We start from the raw sequence: 22,058 nt of genomic DNA, 5'->3' as shown, positions 1-22,058 counted from the left end.
AAACTGTAAAAATTTCTGTCGATGCCGTCAGCAATAACAGCAGCGCATTAATATGATTATGTAAATTTTGAAAAATCGCAAAATATAAAATCAAAATTTTACATGTTATGATTTATTGCCCTAGGTGATGCTTTTATTAATTAATTATACGTATAGTAACAAATTAACATGTTAATAATATAAATAAATACTGTACAATACGCTTAATAATACATAGATATGAATTATTATTACACTTTACAGACAATGTTTTTCACTTAATTAGTTTGAAATTACGCGTTCTTCTTTTCTTGGAAATATAACAGAAATAATATAGTGAGACGCAACTGGTGATTTTAACGGAAATATGACATAAAACTTCTTATATTCAGAAACATTACCATAACAGTGCATTTCTGGTTGAATTATACAATAACTAGAATACGAACTTAATTAATGTAGTTAGATGTATCATTTTAAACCGAATCAATTGTTTCTTAAAGAAATATACACATTTACAATATCTTTATTTTTACAATTTCTTTATAGTCAATTAAAAAAAAAAAAAAAAATATATATATATATATACATGTGTGTGTGTGTGTGCGCACGTGTGTGTGTGTGCGCGTGCATGTGTGTGCGCGTGTGTGCGTGCGTGTTAAGTACTATAATATGTATATATTTAATTTATTACACTGTGCATTGTCATTATATACGTACATATAGTGCTACTAAATCGATATACCGTCTAAGCGCAAGGTAATTTCCCGTGAAGAAACAAGCGCGCAATTAGTCTCTAAATAGGCAATGTAGACTTTAGACTTAAAATACGGAACTAGGAAGCACATTCGCCAAATTTAATCATAGTTTTAGCGGTCTATTTGCCACACGTTACTTACCTGATAATAATCTATGCGACCTGCAACGACAAAAATATGCACTAATAAATGCCTAGAAAAATGCCATATTTATTTTTTACCGCGAAAGCATATCTAACGAGACAGTTTAATGTTGTTAATGCCGCTTTCGCAAGACAATGTAATTTCAGTACCCATTTAATATGTATCCTGAATTAAGACAAATATTCGCCTTCATGTTCCATGCGTCCTGCGTCCTTTTCTTTCACATGTAAATACGTATGCACCTTGAGGTTTCATCAGCAGTTACAACGTAGTAGCAACAGTATATCGGCGCCGCTGCGGCAGGCGATACAAGACGCATAGTCACGAATGAAGCAAGTAGAGAGGAAGATAGAGAGAGAAAACAAGATGAGTGAAGCGAGAGGGAAGCGAAGAGACGACATGAGAGAACGCGCAGAGACAGAGAAGGAGACGAAGAGAGGAAGGAGAGAATATGAAGCGGATGAATACGAGAGACAAGGAGAGAAAGAGAGAGAGAGAGAGAGAGAGGGAGGGAGGGAGGGAGGGAGGGAGAGTAAGAGAGAGGAAGAGAGAGAATACCGGTACGGTGAGTGAAAATAGAATAAGAGGAGAGCAGGTAACAGGGAGGACGAGACCCGGTGAGGGTCGCAGGGAGAGGAGAGTTTCCTCCTTTTCAACCCCCGTCCCCCGTGTTGCCGCGTACCGCGCAGAGCAGCGCGTAGGTATACGTACACACTAGGCGTCTATATTTTATATCCGGTGTACCCGAGTTGTCGCTAGGGCGCAGACTCGAGCCAATCGGGGTCGACCGGCTCGTCAGTTACTTTTCGCGATCCACCGTGGTCGCTCTTCCGCGGCGCAGGGCGCAGGTAGACGGACGACAGTCAGTTAGTCGGTTGGTGAGACGAGTCGGGGAGAAAGGGTGCAAGAGAGAATCGAGTGGGAGAAGAGAAAAGCGAGGGAAAGGAAACGCGGCTGGAGAGCGAAAAGGGGTGAAAACGGTGACGTACAAAAGAAGGGAAGAAAAAAATAAAATAATAAAAAGAAGAGAGAGGGCGGAAAGCACGAAAAGTGCAGGGGAAGAGAGAAAGAGAGAGGGAGAGATCATAGGTGCTAGCTCCCATACCGGAGTCCGCATTCGCCGCACAAAAGCACAACTTGCGCACTGTTGCGCCGCGTTACCAAGCTACTGCGCGAGCAACCGAACTGTGCCGCTCAGCCACCCCTGCCGAGCAGTCGAGTGCTTTCGTGCGGAGTGTTTACGTCGTCGCGCGGGTAAACACGCACGTTGTCGCGACTCGTAGCTCTATCCCACGCACTCCTACCCCTTTCTCCTTTCGATCGGCGTGGATCAGCTGGAACGTCGGACGCTCGCTCGATCCCTCGTGCCATTCGAGCAATGTCCTGCGTTCTGTGAATGTGAAGGAACTATTTCGGGAAGAGCCGAACGTGTGATCGTTGATTAGTGACCGCTATCGTTGATACGCGTTTAAAAAACTTCGCGCTTTCGACAAAATATTCAATTTAAACTATTAAACATCTCTGACTCTGTCGACAATTGTCGTTCGTTGACGAATTATAGTGACATTAGGCCGACGCTTTCGCGTCAATTTGTGTGACATTTTACGGATCGTTGTGTTCTTACCGTAAATTCGTTTCAAGAATTTACAAAGAGATTTCGTGTTTCCGACTTTATCGTATCGTAATAGTCACGTTGGTGTGCGCGCTCGCGAGAAATTGAGAGATTAAGATCGCCATAGATTCGCTGAAACGACAGAATAGAAAAGTAGTAGAGCACCGTGACAGTGCAGCAGTGTGCGACGAAGGCTGCAACGATAGGTGACTGACTTAACCCCGAGCTCGTTCGTATGTATGCACGTCGGTGCTCCGAGCGGAACTCTCACGTTGCCGCGAATTGAACCTCGTGAGTAGAGAGGCGGAAAGAGAGAAAGAGAGATAGACATTGATCTCATCATCGTTGTCACAGGCAAGGTGTACATGTGCGGACGTACGTAGTCGTTTGTGCCTGACATACACAGAGTATATACTCGCGCGGCAAAGTGACTACCCCGAAGTGCAACGGTGATAAGAAGATACAGCCACGCGACGTGATCGTTAGCATAAATGACAAGCGCAGCCAAGGCATTGAACTGAGGTGAGTCTTGTTCGAAATTCTCATATTATTATTACATTTATTTTTGATATTTGAGCTTGGCATCCGACGATCTCCATGACTGATTTTAAAATTGGACATAATACCTCGGTTGGTACATAAAATTTCATTAGAGAGAATAGGTTGGCACCGCCACATTAATCGCGCGAGTTTCCGTGCAAATGAAATTATAATCGAACAGCGGGCAGGGTCTCGAATTACGCGCTGCAGAGATAGAACCTGAGGCGCTTGTGCTTCTAGTGTTACCGCGACTCCCCTTTGGAGACCTTTCCGCCTTGCTCTCGGATGGTACGTAATGAAAATTCAAGAAAACTCGGGAACTTTTCGTACTTTAGAATCCAACTCTTGTTAGATATATATGAATGCTTTCCATATTATGTGAAGCTACGACGTAGACGATTACAATATATGCAACTCTATGCGCGCTTTTCTCTTTTTAATCCGTTTTATGTGTGTATCCTTTATTTTTTAAAAAAAGATAAGATTTTTAAGATTTTTATATGCGTAAAAAAGGTAAAATAGATAATTTGATGCAATATTGGTAACAATAGTTGTGTAAAATATAATTAAAATAAAAATAGATGTATAGCTTATAATTGTGTTTGCGTATAATGGCAGCGTTTTCGCGTAAAATTAATAATTTATTACTTCTGTTGCATAATTACAGCATTTTAATCTTAATAATCAGTAGGTCATTGCGTAACTGGAGTGCATAATTGGCAGCATACTTTTTTTACTTATTTCAACGATCAAAGAAGTTTTAATGAAACTTTTTATGTCTTTGATCAAACATTTTTTGTTCCGACACACGATATTACTTCATGAATTGTTTTTCAAACTGAGAATAAGCTATAAAGAATAAGGATCTGCAAAGTGAGTTTGTTTTGTCTGTCATCGATAATCTTTGACAATAACGTTTTAATCTTACATCGCGAATGCAACATAATATAAAATGATATTTTTATCAAGTATAATAGTAATAATGCAGCACAATATTGCTTCAATTCGATCGCAAGAAATATACAGGGTGTAAAAAAAACTATTCAATATTTATATAGTATACACAATACTGACAATGAGTAAAATAGTCTTAGTAAACAGATTAAAAATTCAATCGTTTTCAGAGATATGAATAATTTTGTATATTATTATTATGACTGACGTATTGGTTTCTACGTGTTTTACAAATTGCGTGTTCACAAATCTTTCTTTGTGTTCACAAATTGCGTTCTGAATGTCCTCATTTAGATTTCATATACACTTTAGAAAGATTTCACCAGTAATCATTCAATTGTCATCATACAATCAATGGTTATAATTACATTATGCAAGTATTATACAACTAAACAATTACTAGTGAATATTTTTCAAGTAAGTATGGAATCTGAATAAGTCAAAAGACATTTAAAATGCGATTTGTAAACATCGAAACACATGTAATAGAAGCCAATAAGTCAGTCATGACAGCAACATACAAAATTGTTTATATCTTGAAACGATTGAATTTTCGACCTATGTTTACTTTTTTATTCATTGTCAGTATTGTGTATACTATCCATCATAAATGCTACATAGTTTTTTTAATACTCTGTATATACACAACATTCGTGCAAAATAAAAATCTACTACTGGAATAAATCTTGCGATCGTGACATCAGATCGGTGATTAACATTCATGTCACATACTTGTCATAAGTCGATGAGTGGAGAGGTCTGATATCCGTCGCTTGAAGGATTGTCAGGCTCGTTCTACATGCAGTGATCCGTTGTAAGGGTCTCGGTCGAACGCGATTCGAAGATGCGATCCGATGTGCATAGGCGTAATCGGAATACCGATCGTTAAGTATCTCGACCATTTCGGGTATGCGTAATGGTATAGCGTTGTCATTTTGCGTAGCTACGTAAACGTTTGGCGGGTGCTGCTCGCGTACCACGGATAGGTAGCTGCCGCGCCACCAGAGAGAGGAGAATCCTATGCAAATATGCTGAAAGCATAGTCGGGACGTTCACGGGATTTTAATGCGTTACTTAGCTGTGCGTTACGTGTCGCCGACAGATCGATTTGCCTGACCTGCCTTCTTGTCTGGCCGCCGACCCTCATATTCCTCATCGATGGCCGCGAAAACTGGCCGCGAAAGCTGGCCGCGAAATGTCATTAACGATAACGCGATCTATCGTTTCCCGCAAAAGCCTCGATGATAGACGATTAAAGCGGGTTGCTCGGCGAGCCTGCGCGTTCAGTCGCATTCTACTCTCGTCGACATCTCCTGTAAAAAGAACAAAGAAATTTTTATATAATTATATTGCTGTCACGCTGCCAATAGATAATACGATTCTATACCGCTTATTGTAATTGTTAGGCATTGTAAATGTATTATATAAACAGGCAAATTGTAGAATGTAATACTACTAATCTCACTAATCTCGCTTTTGACTGTAATCGGATCGATTAATATAATACCATTTACAATATTTCCATAAAGTAGAGTTGATTGTAAACGATTACTGTATGTGCACCTGAGAGGTGATAGCCGTTATCGCGGTATTTTGAAATACATTATGAATACAGAGACAAGAGAACTAGTAAAAATAAACACTCTAAACACACGTAAAGCATTAGTAAGCTTCTAAATGTAGGTATTTAAAAGCGCAATATGTCGATCCGAATTTGATATCGAGCAGCTATATTATATCGAAAAATGATTGATTAAATTTAATGCTGAATACTATGAATACCAAGCGTGCATTAACATTCTAATCGAAATATTATAATGAACGCTTTAACAATAATGTGTATATTGTAACGTATGAATTATTATAATGCGATTATCGAATTATTCACATTGTTTCTTTGTGAATGATGCATCACTTCACTTCGCGTTCAGTATCATGCCTGACTATTCCCGTTATCCCAATCCCCATTAATTTTAATGGATGCCGGACTGCAGACTTAACACTCATCCGCACAATAGACACCCCAGAACAATTACAGAACATGTGAAAATGCATGTATAACTACTGCATGCGCTGGACATCATCATCCTGAAGAGAGCGCGTTGATTACATAGATTTGTAAAATTACAGTTTTCGAGATGAAACGCAGATTGTATAGAATAGAACTCCCTGTTATTATATTAAATTAACAAGTGTGGCTAAACCTGTTACGTTTATAAGATTAATATTTAAAAATTCATGTAATTATTTATTAACAAAAATGAGAAAGAACGAAGAAACTGGATATTTCATTTCTCCACGATTGTTATCACGAAATATAGCAAAATATCAGACTGTAACAATAACAACATTTTTCTCCGCTACCGAACTCTCCAACGCTTTCAATCGTTCTACCTCTCCTTTCGTTTACGCGGGTAGCATCCAATACCCATTAATTTTAATGATGAACGTGGTCAGTTTAACACGTACCGAAGTCATTGTACCAAGCTTGTAGGCAATAAATCATATTCTCTTGTCACTGAAAAGTGGTTCAGATAAGTATGTACATTATTTGGCACGCCTATCTGGCTATTCTCATTCCCTTTCCCCTCTGGCTATATGTTTATATGTAATATACCAGGTAGTTATGGAACGTGATACCATTCTTAAACGCGATCCTGCGCGGGATTGCCAGCGGTTATCTACTCTGTTAAAAAGGATAATATTTATAATTTATGTAATCTCCCTGTTTGTGTTGTATTTTTGTACTTATTTATTCTGTCAAATTGCATTTTACATATTTATCTTATCGATATTATTAAAGGTTCATGAATTTTGCAATTTACTTTAACTTTTTAATGTGGAAAATAATATCATCTGCTTCATATGTATATATAATCTTTTAACTACATTTCTCGTTAAGCCGATTTTAATTAGCAAAAAGCACCAAGTATACTGTACATGTGTAATATGCCGACTTAAAATTAGTTTAAACTCATAATACGTATTACATAACATCAGTTTCTCAGCGCTACATCATGACATTATTCGCGTACCAGTAAAGTCGAAGAATTACTACACATTAGCGCGACGCCATAGCGATGAAAAATTATGCTACCGTGGCCCACTGAGAGCCGAGAACGAAAGGCCACCATGTAATCGGAAATTATCATAAATTTTATAAGACTGCCACGGTTATATAGAAGAAGAGAGAGATGAGTGGTCCCTTCGCGAGGGGAAAAAGAGAGAGGTGCGTTAATGTCGCTAATATCCCAGCTTATCGATTAAAGTGACCGTGCTTGTATACCACAGCCATGTTACGCATGTCAACGACGAGAAACACGTGATAAAATGAACATGTTGCAAAAAAAAAAAAAAAAAAAAATAAATGTGCCTTTTAAATACCGAAATTACGCTAATTGTAGACGACTAATTAAAATTACAAACGTTACTCGCCGCGTGCAGAGAGAAGATTCATTTGCCATCTCTGGCGCAGCACAAGATCGTATATAGAATGAGAAAACTCAAGCGAAGATTTTCTTTGAAAACAGGTACGACTGTTAATGAGACAATGAGTCTCTCGTTATCTCGTTCACTTGCTCGTTGCCTACCGGCAACGAATTATAAATGCATGTCTTCATTTTCCCTTAAAATTACATATTTCGCACATAGTAGTCGTTATTTTCATATCGATTAAGAAATTATAACGATTATACAGATCATTGACATTATATTCATATAGACATTTATAAGATGATTATATACAGATACATTTTTAATTAAATAACGATCTCTTCACTTGATAATATATCCTACGCTATTCAATTCTATAGTCAATTTAAAAAAATTTTTTAAAAATATTATTCATAATTGTAATGCTTGTCAAGGTTATTATTTAATAATAGCAATATTTTTGGTACGCTACATTGTACAATTTTTATTCAAAAATTCTTGATAAGCTTCCTGATTTTCTCGTGTATGCAAATGTGCTTGAATTTCATACAACACTTCTCTTTCAGCACGAATATAAATTCTCATAATATGCAACAGCGTTGGGGTCAGTCTTTGATTGCTAAGTCGATATATATAACCATCATTCAGCAAGAACGTAAATTGTTGAATACATTCGCGCAATTCAAATGATATATCTCATCGTTATAGTTGTACATATGTACATAATAAGCGCGCATGTGGATTAAGGTTGTCGCATACTGTCTCGTGAGAAACGCGACTATATACTTTCCATAGGTATTTAGCATACGACGATATTTTAAGCTGAGCACTGCTAACAAATGCTAAACATGTACATTAGCAAGATTCATATAGCGAGTATTTATTTCCTCAAAGTAGCCAAAGTAATAAAAGTGCACGTTAAAAATTATCGGGATTAAAAACAAAAATATTTACCTTCCTACCACAGAGATACATATATATTCTTCTTCTCACCCGATATATATATATATATATATATATATATATATATATATATATATATTTATAGGATATATATATATATATCCTATAAAAGAGCTATTACGATATTTTCGGTGAATAGAGCTGTTCCGTTATTAGAATATAGTATTTTATTTCCGATCTCAATGTTTTCATTGCAGACGAACGGAAATCGAATGTTACAGTTACCACGTAATATTTTCGCTCGGCGCAAAAGCGATGCTTGTTTCGTACTGCTACAGCCGCACACACGTTGTAATGCTTTGGCGGATGCAATGCTTCTATTTCCTTATACGCCTCACGGAGACTTCGTGCGGTTGTATGACACGGCTGCGGCCATAACTCTCAGTATGTAGGCCAAGCGGGGTGGAGGTTCTGACTTCCTGGAGGATAGATCACCATACAAACATTCACGCGATAAGCTGTGCTGCTTTACATCTGCCGTAAAAGTTTTGGGCTCATTTTCCGCGACCTCGGTCCATATTTTTTCAACCCCTATCACAACACCTCTACCTCTTTGGCGATCCATTACTCGTCAAGCTGTACGCCGGAAAAGCGTAACAGAAAATGCGGAAAAAATATGCTATCATCGTGCTTACAAATATTAAGACCTACAGTAGAACAACTTTTAATATCGTTGTCTCGCGTACCATGAAAAGATGTTTCTAATTTATGATACAAACGAAATATATGTATGTGATGTGACAATTCTATATTATTGTAAGCAGTATTAACTATTCATATATTCATTTATAATCACATGCTATTTGTGCGCGAAGAAATATACAGGTCAATCTCATTAAAAGAGTGCGAAAATATCAATAACAGTTTGTGCATTAAAACTATCCTACATATAGCAGCTTCAAGTAATTATTATTTCGTCGTACGAGATAATGCGTAGGATAACGAGCAAAACTGTCAACAATTATATTAGCACATGTTTGCATATATCATAAAAAGTATGAGAGAATAGGAAGATGAATTTTTTTATTACAAAATATTTGTCGCTTGACTGTCTATTGTTCGACAGATAATATCATTAATCTCTAACCGGTATGATGATTGTACGCAACTATTATGAGACGTAACTTAATGTTATTGTTTTTACAAAATTTCAAAACTACCTAAAAATACTTTATTTAGGTATAACATATTTTATTTAGGTATATTTATAGGTATATAGGTTTATTTCTAGTAAATTGGTTCTACACTTAATTTTAAAGTTATAAATAATGCATGTTTACAAAGAATGAGAACTCATTTTTAATCGTGTATACTAATTGGGTAAAAAATTTATCAAAAAATATAACAGATATACTTAGTTTAATTCGCGAAAATCAATTGTATTTATATATTGACATATATTTTGCATTTAAATTTTTATTTTTTTTTCTCCTTCTCTCGTAAAATATTTAAAGGCAAGTTAAATAATAACGTAGCAAAGAAAAATAGAAAGAGAAAGAGAGAAAGAGAGAGGAAAAGGGAGAGAGAAAGAGAGAGACAGAGAGAGAAATCGTTAATAATGTAGATAACGATAATGTAAAAAACTTTTATTATCAATCAGAGCTTTTAGATTAAGTTCGCATTTTAAATCTATTTTTAAAGTAATTTTAACGATTGACGTACGTATTGACAACGGATAATCGTTCTTGGTAATTACGCGGCCAACCATCGGTTTTGCCGGAGATTAAATGTAAATACGCCAGGCACAGTTGAGTTACCATGTGGAACCTGTATCATTTGGAATTACTAAAAGCCCTTCAGCTTACTTTTTATGATGCAAATCTAGTAATTATTTGCATTGGAATCAAAGTTGATTATCTTAGTTCTCACTGTATTGAACTGATTAATATTTATCATAATTAATCGAATTTCTCTCTTTATATTTCATGCAGTAATTGAAATTTTAATTTGAAAAAATAAAAGTAACCAACATTCTTTTTTTAATAAAAATAGATAATTTTATAAATTTTATATATATATATATATATATATATATATATATATATATAGATATTTTTTTTATAAATATTATTAAAATAATCTCATATTTCAGTATATTCAATTAGACATAATACCGTCGAGATAATTTTAGCAGATTGCCTCGTTTCTATTTTGTTATTCGATGAACTCGGCTGTGCTTTGAATCTGACAGCATTTAGAGACTTTGATCTAAACTCCTATTCGAATCGTACGCTCCTATCTTGTATAATTATATATCTGCAATTCGTAGCAAATTTAATTAGAAAGTTGTTAGTTTATCGAAACTTTTAACTTGATATTTAAAATGTGTAATACATTATGAAGTGTTTCTAAGAGTTTAGCGTTGATTTTTTTATTTTCTCATTCTAATAAAATTAATACAAAATTTTTTGTCTTCTATTAAATAAGTCGTTATATCAGATATATAAATCACGTATATAATGTATTAAACGAAATATGTAATGCACTTGTCGATATGTATTTTATTGTATTTTACCTTATTATGTGTTTATTGTTGAGTATTATGTAGTTATATATATATCAATAAACGCATTAAGTATATTTACATTCAACAATTTATGTTTTAATTGTAAAGTATATGCACTAATAAAACATGTCATAATCAATAATGACAGCTAAATGTCATTACATATATGTTGTAATAAGTGTACAAACCTTAATTTTTTATTTGAGAACTGCTTCAATAATTAATAATATTATGTAATGGTTAGCAGTATTTGCAAGATAATCGTCAAATTGAGATTATTTAAAATAATTGCCCGAAACACTATGACACTATCAAGATTGCAAAGCGATGATGAACAAAGATTACAGTATGAAATTTATTATTTCCGGCAATGCTTAGAATCCTCAACACATTTTCCATTTTAGGACATCAGCAGTAATTCAATTAAATTCATTTAAGTTTAGTTCCTTAAATTAATTTTAATAAAGTACTGTTTAGTCGTAATGATTAATAAAATATATATTTTTTCTTTTTCATATTTAAAAAATTAACAAATTATGAATTTTTATCAGTGAACAATTTCAACATTCCGAATAGAAATACAGTCAACATATACGTTTGTAAACGTTCATGTAATACAACAGTGCTCACAGCGAAATCCACCACGCTAGCTGGATTGTCTATTTAGTTACAATACGGGAGACATTCTCGACATTCTGGAATTAACCGTCGCTCTGCTTCGGGTACGAAGTCATTTGACGTCTATCATTATTCACATCCTATTACAGAGCTACTGCTTATTTCACGATGTATGATAACGTGGATTAAACAGATGTTATCATACAGTACTCGCGCGACAATTTCATTTTTTGAGACAATTGTACTTATCTCTCTTGTGACGCAAGATCTCGTAGATATCGTTGGCGAAAATATAATTCTACTTAAATCAATACGGTTTCGGTGCCACAAATGCAGTCGACGAGAGATCGAGTAATGGCGCGAATCGCGCAAACGGGAATCGCATTAACGTTTACGCGATAGAACATTCGATTTTGAGTCGGACTTCGCGAAGGCTTATTCTCGCTATTCGAGTCACACACGGCAAGATAACGCTTTTCTCCCTTTCGGAGAGAAGCGACGTGCCTTCAGTCCCCTTCCTCCTCTTTTTCTTGGCATCCTGTCCACCGGGACCTCGTAAACCCGCTGCCGTAACAATTCCTGCCCACTTTCGTACTCTTCCCGTCTCTTCTCTTCTTTGCCTCGGCCTTCCTTTCGTTGCATTCTGTAGCACCCGCGAGCTTTTCGGTTCCCCGAATCCTGTCCGGAGTCTGTCCACTTGCGACTCGAAAAATTTTTCTCATCTACGTCCATTTGTGAAAGTTCTTCTTGCGTCTACACCGAGTAAATCTTACATATAGCGCGCTTGGGATATTTGCTCGCGCGGATAAAAGACCGATGAGATTGTGCGTATTTGCAGCCTTGCATATTTCTGATGTGCGCGAGATAAGAAGAGGTGGTATGTAAAAATCCGTACACGTAGGGCTTTGCTCCCTCGAGATGGAAGCACGTAAGAACGATGTGGGAGACCGCGTCGGCGAAAGTTTCGCGTATACGACGTGTCCGTCCGGACGGGACGATCTTTGAAGTTGCGAGCAACGTCCGTGTGAAAAATCTCCCGGCATGAGAGAGCGGCAGTTCTGAATGCGGCAGTTCCGTCGGACGAGCTCATTTACGATGCAACGACGTTTCGTTGACCCGTTGAGAATGGCGTGAGCGAAATTCCACTGCATCGTGAGAAACATATCCGTTGGTTAGGTTAGTTGTTATTCTGTTCCGATATTTCTCGAGTGATTAAGATTATCGGTTCTATTTCGCGTTGCCTCACGTGTAACGTTTAACAACGCGAGATTGGGTTTGCCAACGCGATCAAGTCAAGTTAATTGATACAATGTAGTAGAGCTTGTCCCGCTTCTGAGCCGGTCGTAAATGCCGCGTAGAGAAAAGTTTGGAAAGAAAGTTACAGCCGTTTAGCCACGTTGTCGGAAGATATATTTGTCCGTTTTCCCAGACTAGTAGTTTGGAAAGTTATGACGCATAGGAGCGAAGTAAGGTTGAAATTAAGAATGAATGAATTTTGCTCCGCTCCAACAGCATGGTAATTCATGTTCGGGCTACACTTGTACTAATCTGTCATCGCGCAAGTGTGTTGCAGAATAACTTACTATATATATTAAAGTAATAATTTTAAAAAAATACATATTATCAATCTTGATCGTTCATATGATTTATGTGCGCACAATACTGTGATCAACAAATGATCGTTATTAGATGAAATTTAGATACTTCACTGTTATAGTATGTGACATTCTATTCTCTCTTCGGTATTAAAATCTGACAATGTAAATATAAATGCTCCCACACACAGGATGAATCAACAAATCGAGATAGATGCTGACAACTTGCGTGTGAAATATAATGTTCAAATAATTACAGAAATATGTGGATTTGCGTATTTCAACCACAAACAAATGTCAAAAGGCACCCGCGCTGGGTGCGAGCCAAAACGACAGAGGCGAAGAATATATATACGGCGAGCTATGCGTTGCCCCTAACACCGGGTCCATTTTCCATTATATTCCGATGAAATATAAACCGTGCCGTAAATAACAATCCTTTATATTGAACCATGCGCAGCGCATGCATTACGCTATAGGTATGACGGTTACACCAGCGTGATCGAGAGATACGCATGAGCCGACTCGCGGGATGCATTAGATCACAGTCATTTTGTCGAAAATTTTCACGATAACCCACGTCTCGCATCATTAACATTAGAATATATATCCCAATCGTAATCAATTAATTACGATCACTCTTCCTTTCACGATCAGATCCGCCAGAAAGTGTATCAATTTAGTGTAAATAGTGCTCAATTTACAAGCAATCGCGAGTCATCCAGACGTGCGTGATTGTTGTGATAACAATTGTTTATATTGCATTCGTTCGTCAAATACAGTCAAACGGTTCCAATGCTATGATGACGTGTTAGTGGTCGTCAGGTCGTTGTTAAAGAGCTGTACGTACACGAGAGAGAACGTGCGCCCTCAGAGTTATTTATTAAACTAACTGTCGACGTACACTATTCAGAATTGACTCAAAGGTTTCTGCGAGTACATTGAACTAGCTTCGGTATCCGTAATGTTCAGGTTAAGCAAAGCTTGTGCCTGTAAATTGAATTGCAACCATATCTAGTTAAATGTTAGGTTCGCATCGCTGACACTACCGTGTCCCCATGGACGCCTTCGAATAAACGAAGTTTCGAGTTATGGCGCGCGTACCACCCTTACCGTAAGTTAGTGCCCTATAGGATTCTGTTATGTCGTAGTATGCGACATTCGCGTTATACGACTTTCGAAACGTTCACTCTCATTATTACTGTAATATTAGAAGCACTGTAAAATATTCAGTCATCAATATCGCATGCGTTACGAAATGTAGATAAATAAATTCTTAAGTCGTCAAATATAATATGTATACATATATGTAAATATTTTAAAGATTGACATACCTTGCAATTAATATCTTTCGATATTAATTACGCGTTGATATATCTTTTAACATTTCAATTCTTCTAGTACTGAAGACAAGAGTTTATTTACTATATTTAAAAAATAAAAATTATTAATTCGTGGAATAAAATTATTAGAATTGATGTATATTTCAATAACATTAAGAAGTATTGCAGTTTTTAAATCATTGATTTTCCGGTCACTGGTTGCGAAAATATATACCTATTTAAAAAAAAAAGTATATGTGAGATAACAACGCAAAAGCCGATTTACATAATTACAAAACGGCAGCTGGTTGAGGCGCGCGGTCGATCGATTTGATGGAATTTTTCACAGGCAGTTGCTCGTAAGATAAAACAACTTACTTTGTTGACGGAATAAAATCCCAGCAAGATATACCTACCCTGAACGTTAGTTTTCACTCTACTCGATTTCTATCGATTATAAAATAAAGAATATAGCTACTGTTTGCCTATTATATTGGGTGAAAAATTACGTTTATCCGAGATAAATTTTCACGGTGACCGTATTAATTTAGGTGCACCGTTATACTCTATGAATAACAATTTCTGACGCTTTGAACGTCAAACTTGCTTGTCGACATTGTACACTCCATGACTATCAACAAACGTGAGCCTCAGCCTGACGGTAAAGCATGTCAAATGAATATATGCTAAATAAGCTATCGTATTCACTTAGATTACTTCGATAGTGTGAGTAGTTGAAGAGACTGCATTAGTTAAAACGGCGCTTGACTGCCTGGCGATGATGGCAGTACATCGTACGAAAACTTTTTTGGATATACGAGAGTTTTCCTCTGTTTAATGGTAGAAAATAAATATGCGCAAAAAAGTTTTCCTTTTCAACTTTTTTTCATAAATATATCATACGTTTTAATTTCAAAGTATCCGAGAAAATATGAAAATTGGAGCAGAATTCTATTCCTTTATACCAGGTTTCATCTTTATCAAATTTATGAATCAAATAATTTTTCTTTTGCAAAAAGTTCAAAACTTTTTATTTAATTTAAAAAAAATTAATTGCATAGTATCAAAAAATATAAAATTCGCATCAACATTGCAATTTCGCTACACATAACACTATTTGTCCATTATCTTCGAAACATCAGTATATGTAACAAGCTTGCCGAGAATACTCGAATGGACATGTGGGCGTCCTTTTACAGCGAGAAATCTCTTCTTCGTTGCTGCGCTTCGTCGAAGCGAGTGTAAGCTGCCGAGAGCCTTTTATATCCGAACTTGGTTGCATTGCCACGTCACCTTAAAGTCCACGAACGAACGTCCTTTCCTCAGCGAGAAACGTCGCTGAAGCACATCGGATGCACGTGTACACCGCGCGTATTTGCGCTGGCATTTAACTAAAACCCGTGAGAGCGTGCAATATCGGGAGTTTGAGCGCGGCTGTCTGGCGATGATATTTGTGCGTAGTGTCTGAAGTTTCCGCGGTACACGGGACCAATCTTTGCTTTACCCTCGGCTGGACCGGCATAGCGTATATAGGTGTCGGCATGGGATTTGACTTTGCCCGACTCAACTTGACTTTCCGCGACAGAAGGATTATAGCCTTCTTGGCTGCGCGGATTTTCTCTTTCGCAATAGCTTGAGAGTAGTCTGAACGCGCGCGATGGAACTTTTAGTTTAACGTCAAGTCTGTTGGTTCAAAGAGTAACACCGTGAAAGATAATACGATTATCGTCAACTTGTAAAATTTATAAGTCATCGAGTTTTGCGTAATTTTGCCACAATCTGTTGAAAAAAAATATGATTGAAGCGAGTGGCAATTAGTAATTTATCGATTGAATGAAGCGGAGATCGATCATAATCTTCTAATCGCGTTTATCAAATATTTGTGTGAAAATATAGAAGGAATATATTTTACTTATGCGGTGAACGAGATGGTAGGAAAGTATACGGTGGAAATAAAATTTGTCTGAATATATAAAGTCGATATTCAATCGATTGAATCAACAAAAAAGTAGTTCCATTGTTACAAACGAATTATATTCTCGTTTTTTTTTCCTGTGAACACTACGAGTTCTGAATATCTATATGTCGCTTGGAAATGGAATAAAAAATAATTATGATTGGGGGACATTTCGCTTTCTCTTTCTTTTTCTTTTTCTATTCCATTTCTATAATTGTAGGTATAAACAGCACTTGTACTATCGATGTCCAATAAAATTTCCAATAAAAAAGACGCTGTCTCGTATTTCCATTTAAAAAAATCATATGTGTATATATATGACAATGAGAGAGAGAGAGAGAGAGAGAGAGAGAGAGAGAAAGAGAGAGAGAGAAAGAAATAATTTGGCAAACTTGTTTTGTGTATTATAGCCTCCCCTTTTTGCTTATTGGTGAGCACAAACATGAATGTCTATGACGCCAGAGATTTGATTTACATTTTAATACAATGTGCAGATAAGTCGCTTTCAATTAGTGGCACATTATAATTAATGCAAATCTCACAGTTTTAATTAATACCGATCTCGCTGCGTAAGCGCATTTTAATAAATTATATTAAGTCCGCGTTATGTAGATTTTGTTTTCCGTATGAAAAGCGCGTACAAAAGTATATGATTTGTATAATGTGTACAGATACACTTGTTATACAATATTATTATCAAGAATCTCTTTCATATTGAAGTCATATCAACACAATCATTGCGATATTTTAAAAATATTTGCTATCTTGCTAATGGTTATTTTTTTCCTCAAATAATAATGAGACATAATAATTATTATATTCATATTTTTTTCATATATTTCCATATAGAAAATTATATAAAATTTATTAAATTCTAATAGCTTTTTTTAAAAACTTTTTATTCTTTTAACGAATTATTGACTGTGTAATGGTTACTACAATTTATCTGTAGTTTGATTTACATATATAATAATCAACTATTCATCATCTACTTTCATTTACTTCTCTACCTCTTAGAAACTATTACAACATATATATTAAAAAGAACAATATCATAATCTCAGATCAAGATATGTGACCACTGTAGTTTTCCATTTTCATTTCTTCAAAGTTATAAACTTCGTCAGACACGTAAAAGGGACGCCACTAAACCGCGTAAAGAAGGAAACCTCTCCATCGCATCTCGGCTCGACGGAATAGTAAAACCTTTACGAGCAAATGAATTCACGGATCGATGAGCTGACGTGTCGATAACGTGAAATCAAAGCGAATATCCGCACTCGAAGGTGCAAATATCCCATATTTGATCATATGAAATCCGCCGTTCTCTGCAACTTAGAGCAACGCGCGGAACGCAAATAAAGAGTATACGGGATCCTCCCTCTTTTACATTTAATCTCAGGGGTGACGTGGGAAAAGTAGAAAGAGTTCTCTATTGAAAATAAGATGAAATGAGCGACGATCGAATGCTGGGGATTCGAGAATATATTGGTTTGATGCAACCTATCATATGGTAATTTTCTTTAATGGAAAGGTTTATCCCTTCACCGATTCCCTTTACTTTTATGTCACGATGGGACAGTATTTACCTCATAATTTTACCGTACATTGAGCAGCGAAATACCTTCATCTGATTCTATGCTTTATTTGTCTTATTTAATTTTCTCTAAAAACTGGATACGAATTATTCAATTCTAACAATTATGTTATGAAAATTAAAAATGAGTGAAGCAGTACTCTTGTTAATCTGATTTATAATTATGTGAAAAAAATGACACTCGTGCACAAGAATGTCTGTCGTATGTTCATTGCGATTATCTTAATTTATGTACGATTACATTTCAATCACGGCATATAGCGCACAGCAATTCGCAGTGTATCCATTCATTCGATATCTACGCTATTCGTGGGATCCTTTGTCCGTTATCGGATGCTTTCACAAAACGATGTCCTTTGTTCGATATTGGAAGCTTTCACAAACGAATTGACGGAGAACTGCCGGCAGGTCTATCTGCACCAATATACGCGTGTATTATTATTCTCTAATAGAATGATTGCATTGCTTTACCAGCGTGTACTGCACCTGACAATCACATACAGACAGGTACTGAAGTAAGGTAGGGTAAAATACTTAGTTGACGTAAAGTCTTTCAAATCTTGATTGATGTAGCAACGAATTTGCTAAAGATTTCATATGCCTGATATTCTACGCACATGTGTTATCTCACTTCTTTTCTAAAAGTAATTTCTAAGTATAGTTGAACATACTCGCAGAGAAACTGCAATGTAACATCTTTAACTACTTTTAACGGTAGTTGTACGATAGAATATGTAATCATCAGCTGCAACTCAAGCTTCAGTATTGTCTTTTGTATGCGTCCAGAATGAGCATGAGCGCTATTAGATTCCTCGTGAAAGCTCGAAGCACAGAGTTCCACAAGCCGTTAAAAAGTTTCCTCAGCAGTATGGACGAGCATAACTTGAGGATTGTGTGCAGGCCTCGAGACTCGTGCCGAATAAGGTGCAAACTATTTTGTTAGTAGCGCCATTTAACTTGAAATGTGTTGGTATTCACATAAAGGTACGGTTGAACCATCGAATGATAGCTCGATCTTGCCCGAACTTTCATAACTTCCCGGATTATGTGGCATACCGAATGCATTGCATATATCACTTTGAAAGTAAGTTTTCAAATCGTCTATGGATCTCCATGCATGCAACGATTCTAGCAATTATCCTCCACAGAATCACTAGTAATTTTACTGCTAATCCTTCGCACATGCATATCCCAGCTCTTTTAATTTCAAAAATATATATATATATATATATATATATATATTTTTGAAATTATATATATATATATAATTATATGTATATATATATATATATATATATATATATATATATATATATATATTTTTGTAAATAATTATAAATACAATATTTGAAAGCTTAATTATCTTTTTATGGGAATAATGTGGGATACAATCAACTTGAGAGGGTGATTTATGATCGCAAAGAGTTGAGGAAATAAACTATTTAATTCAAAAGGCACGTTTCATTCAGAATCATTATAGTGCAAAATAATAAGTACGCATAACAAGCATGATACAGACAATGACGAATTTCACAACGAATTTCAGTTCCTGTTAACGTGACAATACACGCTCAAAAAGCAACGCCCGCGGCGTAATTGGAAAAACTAATAATCGATACAGAATTTCGCACGCGTTTTCCCTGACGTTATATTAAGGTCGGCACGTTGCACGGCAAATTTCAATCACATTCCCGGCGCAGAAACTCATCGATTGCGCCGGATAAAGCTGGGTTCATCTTCTCGCTGCCGTTTGCCGCAAATCTCGAGAAGCACCGCGCCGCAGTAGTCGCACGTAAATGGGGGTGACGTGGAAATACATACACGACTGTATCTATGTACGTGCTGCTGGAAAAGTGCTTTCAAATTTGCGATTTGTGCGAGGCGTCCCGATGTGCTCGCGTCGATTCTTTGGCTGAAATGGAACGGACGGACGCTGGATGTGTGTGTGTGTGTGTGTGTGTGTGTGTATGTGTGTGTGTGGGAGAAGATTTCCAATACGCATATTTACGGAGAGAGAACTCTGGCGAGCGTGTTATATTTTCAGAAAAGGAGAGAGAAAGAGAGAGAGAGAGAGAGAGAGAGAGAGAGAGAGAGAGAGAGAGAGAGAGAGAGAGAGAGAGGAAAAAGGGGTGAACGGCGTACAAATGGGACGGTGAGGCGTTGCAAATTTTATCGAGTGTGAATTCGCACGACCCACACTCTTTCCGGTCATTAATCTTGTCGCGCGTGTGGCACGATGAATTCGCAGGAAGACGTATGCCTCGATGTCGTCGTGTCATCGTACCAGAGTTCATATCTACTGCACGTCTCACTTTGCACGATACCAACGTCAACACAGCTTCACGCGCTAACGTAATGAACTATAGTGGTTTGACGAAGATTCTTGCTTCTCTTGTTTCAAAGCGATACGATACATGCTGCAACCAGCAACCAGTATGAATATCATGTTTTATCTTAGACTAAAATTTCACCTAAAAGATTCGACAAAATTTCAAATAAATATTATTTTTATGTGCTAAGTATACACGTACACATATATATATGTATATATATATATATATATATATATATATATATATATATATAAATTTATCAACAGAGAGAGATATTTCCATTAATAATATATGTATTATAGAAATAAATTACGTATATACGTCGACCGTAACATGCCTTTCTGCGAAGATTGCATGTTGCAAATCGCCGGAATATATAACGCAATTTCGTCTTGTGCCTGTTTCCGCGTTGTGCATCGCGTGAAGCATGCGCGATGCAGCGTGACCTCTGCTAATGGACTGTTAACTTGGGATGTCGCGAGCTTCCATTTAAAACGGGTATAAGACGATTAACGCTCATATCAAGCTACATATAGAAATAATGAGTACGAACATAGGTGCGTCATGCTCCTTTTTCTTGCAACATTACTGTCTTTATATTAATTTTGAGCTTTTCAAAAGAAAATAAAATATTACACACAAGTCCTTTAATACAAAGCATGACAATGAGTAACTTGATGCAAATTATTCAGAGAGTTATAAAAAATTATAGAATTTCTTTTTAATTCTTTATTTTTTGTTCTCCAGTGCAATTTATTCTTTGACTTAAGTCTACAATATGTTCGAGATTACAAGTAATAAACAGAGTACGCGATTCACTTTATCTAGATTAAAAGATCAAAGAAGATATAAATACATGGCGTAAAAAGTTGTCGGATTTACGAATGCTCACTACACTTTCATAAGTTTCCGCGGGAGCACAGTTTTCGTAAGTCAAACGAGATGTATCGAAAGCCTCGAAATCGACTTCGTCAGTTCAAAAGTTTTGCGCGGAACTTTAATAAAAAAAAAAAAAAAAAAAAAAAAAAAAAAATCAATACAAATAACCGTGTATTAATTAACTCGAAGCGTTAGTTTATTAAGCCACCTTTTATTTTGTTAGATTCACGTTCAATGTCCGCCTGCTGTTGTCACCACTATTTCGCGGGATTTACGGGACCATGCATTTTCTCCGCGATGAGAGCAAAATATTTTTCCGCTTTTGAATGATAGCTCTTGAATTTCGCGAAACGGGACACCAGACTGGCGAAGGGGAGGAAGGCATCCCCGTAAGCCGCGGTAAGCCTACGTATGGCCGCGCTTACGAAGGATTCCCTTCCAGGCTCTATCAGTATTCGGATAAGCCACGTTCGGTATTATGTTCTTCTTAGGTTGCCAACATCTTACTTGTGTCCCGACAAAAACTGCATTCGGCCGAAAAATAGAGGTACTCGTGAAGGGAAAATCGCAACGATGGACAATATTACAGAGATAAAAATAATTGAAAGAAGTGTCACATGAGAAACGAAATAGACTGTTATAATAAAAGACTGATTAAAATTAGACCGCAAATAATACTTTCCTCAATATAAAGATTTTATATATGTGCATTCTTAAGTACGTGATACAAATATTATGCAAAAAGATTATATAGATTTTGCCACATCATTAAAAATTTTTACATTTCTTTGTAAAAAGTTAAAATTTTGTTCTTTAAAACTTTTATTCTGCGTTATACATATATCTGTTATTTTCTTTTTTATGATAGA

General features: G+C 36.2%; 1 protein-coding gene across 9 annotated transcripts in view; it reads left to right on the top strand.

Moving 5' to 3' along the window:
* The first annotated feature begins 1,638 nt into the window (after nt 1-1,638).
* Ten-a (Teneurin-a transmembrane protein) overlaps nt 1,639-22,058 on the top strand; it is a 454,976-nt gene continuing 434,556 nt past the window's right edge. For 8 of the 9 annotated variants that reach the window (XM_072889393.1, XM_072889392.1, XM_072889390.1 and 5 more), the window contains exon 1: nt 1,640-3,015. The gene's annotated coding sequence lies outside the window, so the exon portion shown is untranslated. Of the gene's footprint in view, nt 3,016-22,058 lie in introns of all 9 variants that reach the window. The other variant, XM_072889357.1, reaches the window with a different exon arrangement.

Source organism: Anoplolepis gracilipes, chromosome 1 (genome assembly GCF_047496725.1).
Source record: "Anoplolepis gracilipes chromosome 1, ASM4749672v1, whole genome shotgun sequence".
NCBI classification, from domain to species: domain Eukaryota; kingdom Metazoa; phylum Arthropoda; class Insecta; order Hymenoptera; family Formicidae; genus Anoplolepis; species Anoplolepis gracilipes.
Note: the sequence above shows the minus strand (reverse complement) of the source record. Positions and strands in the feature narration are given on the sequence as shown.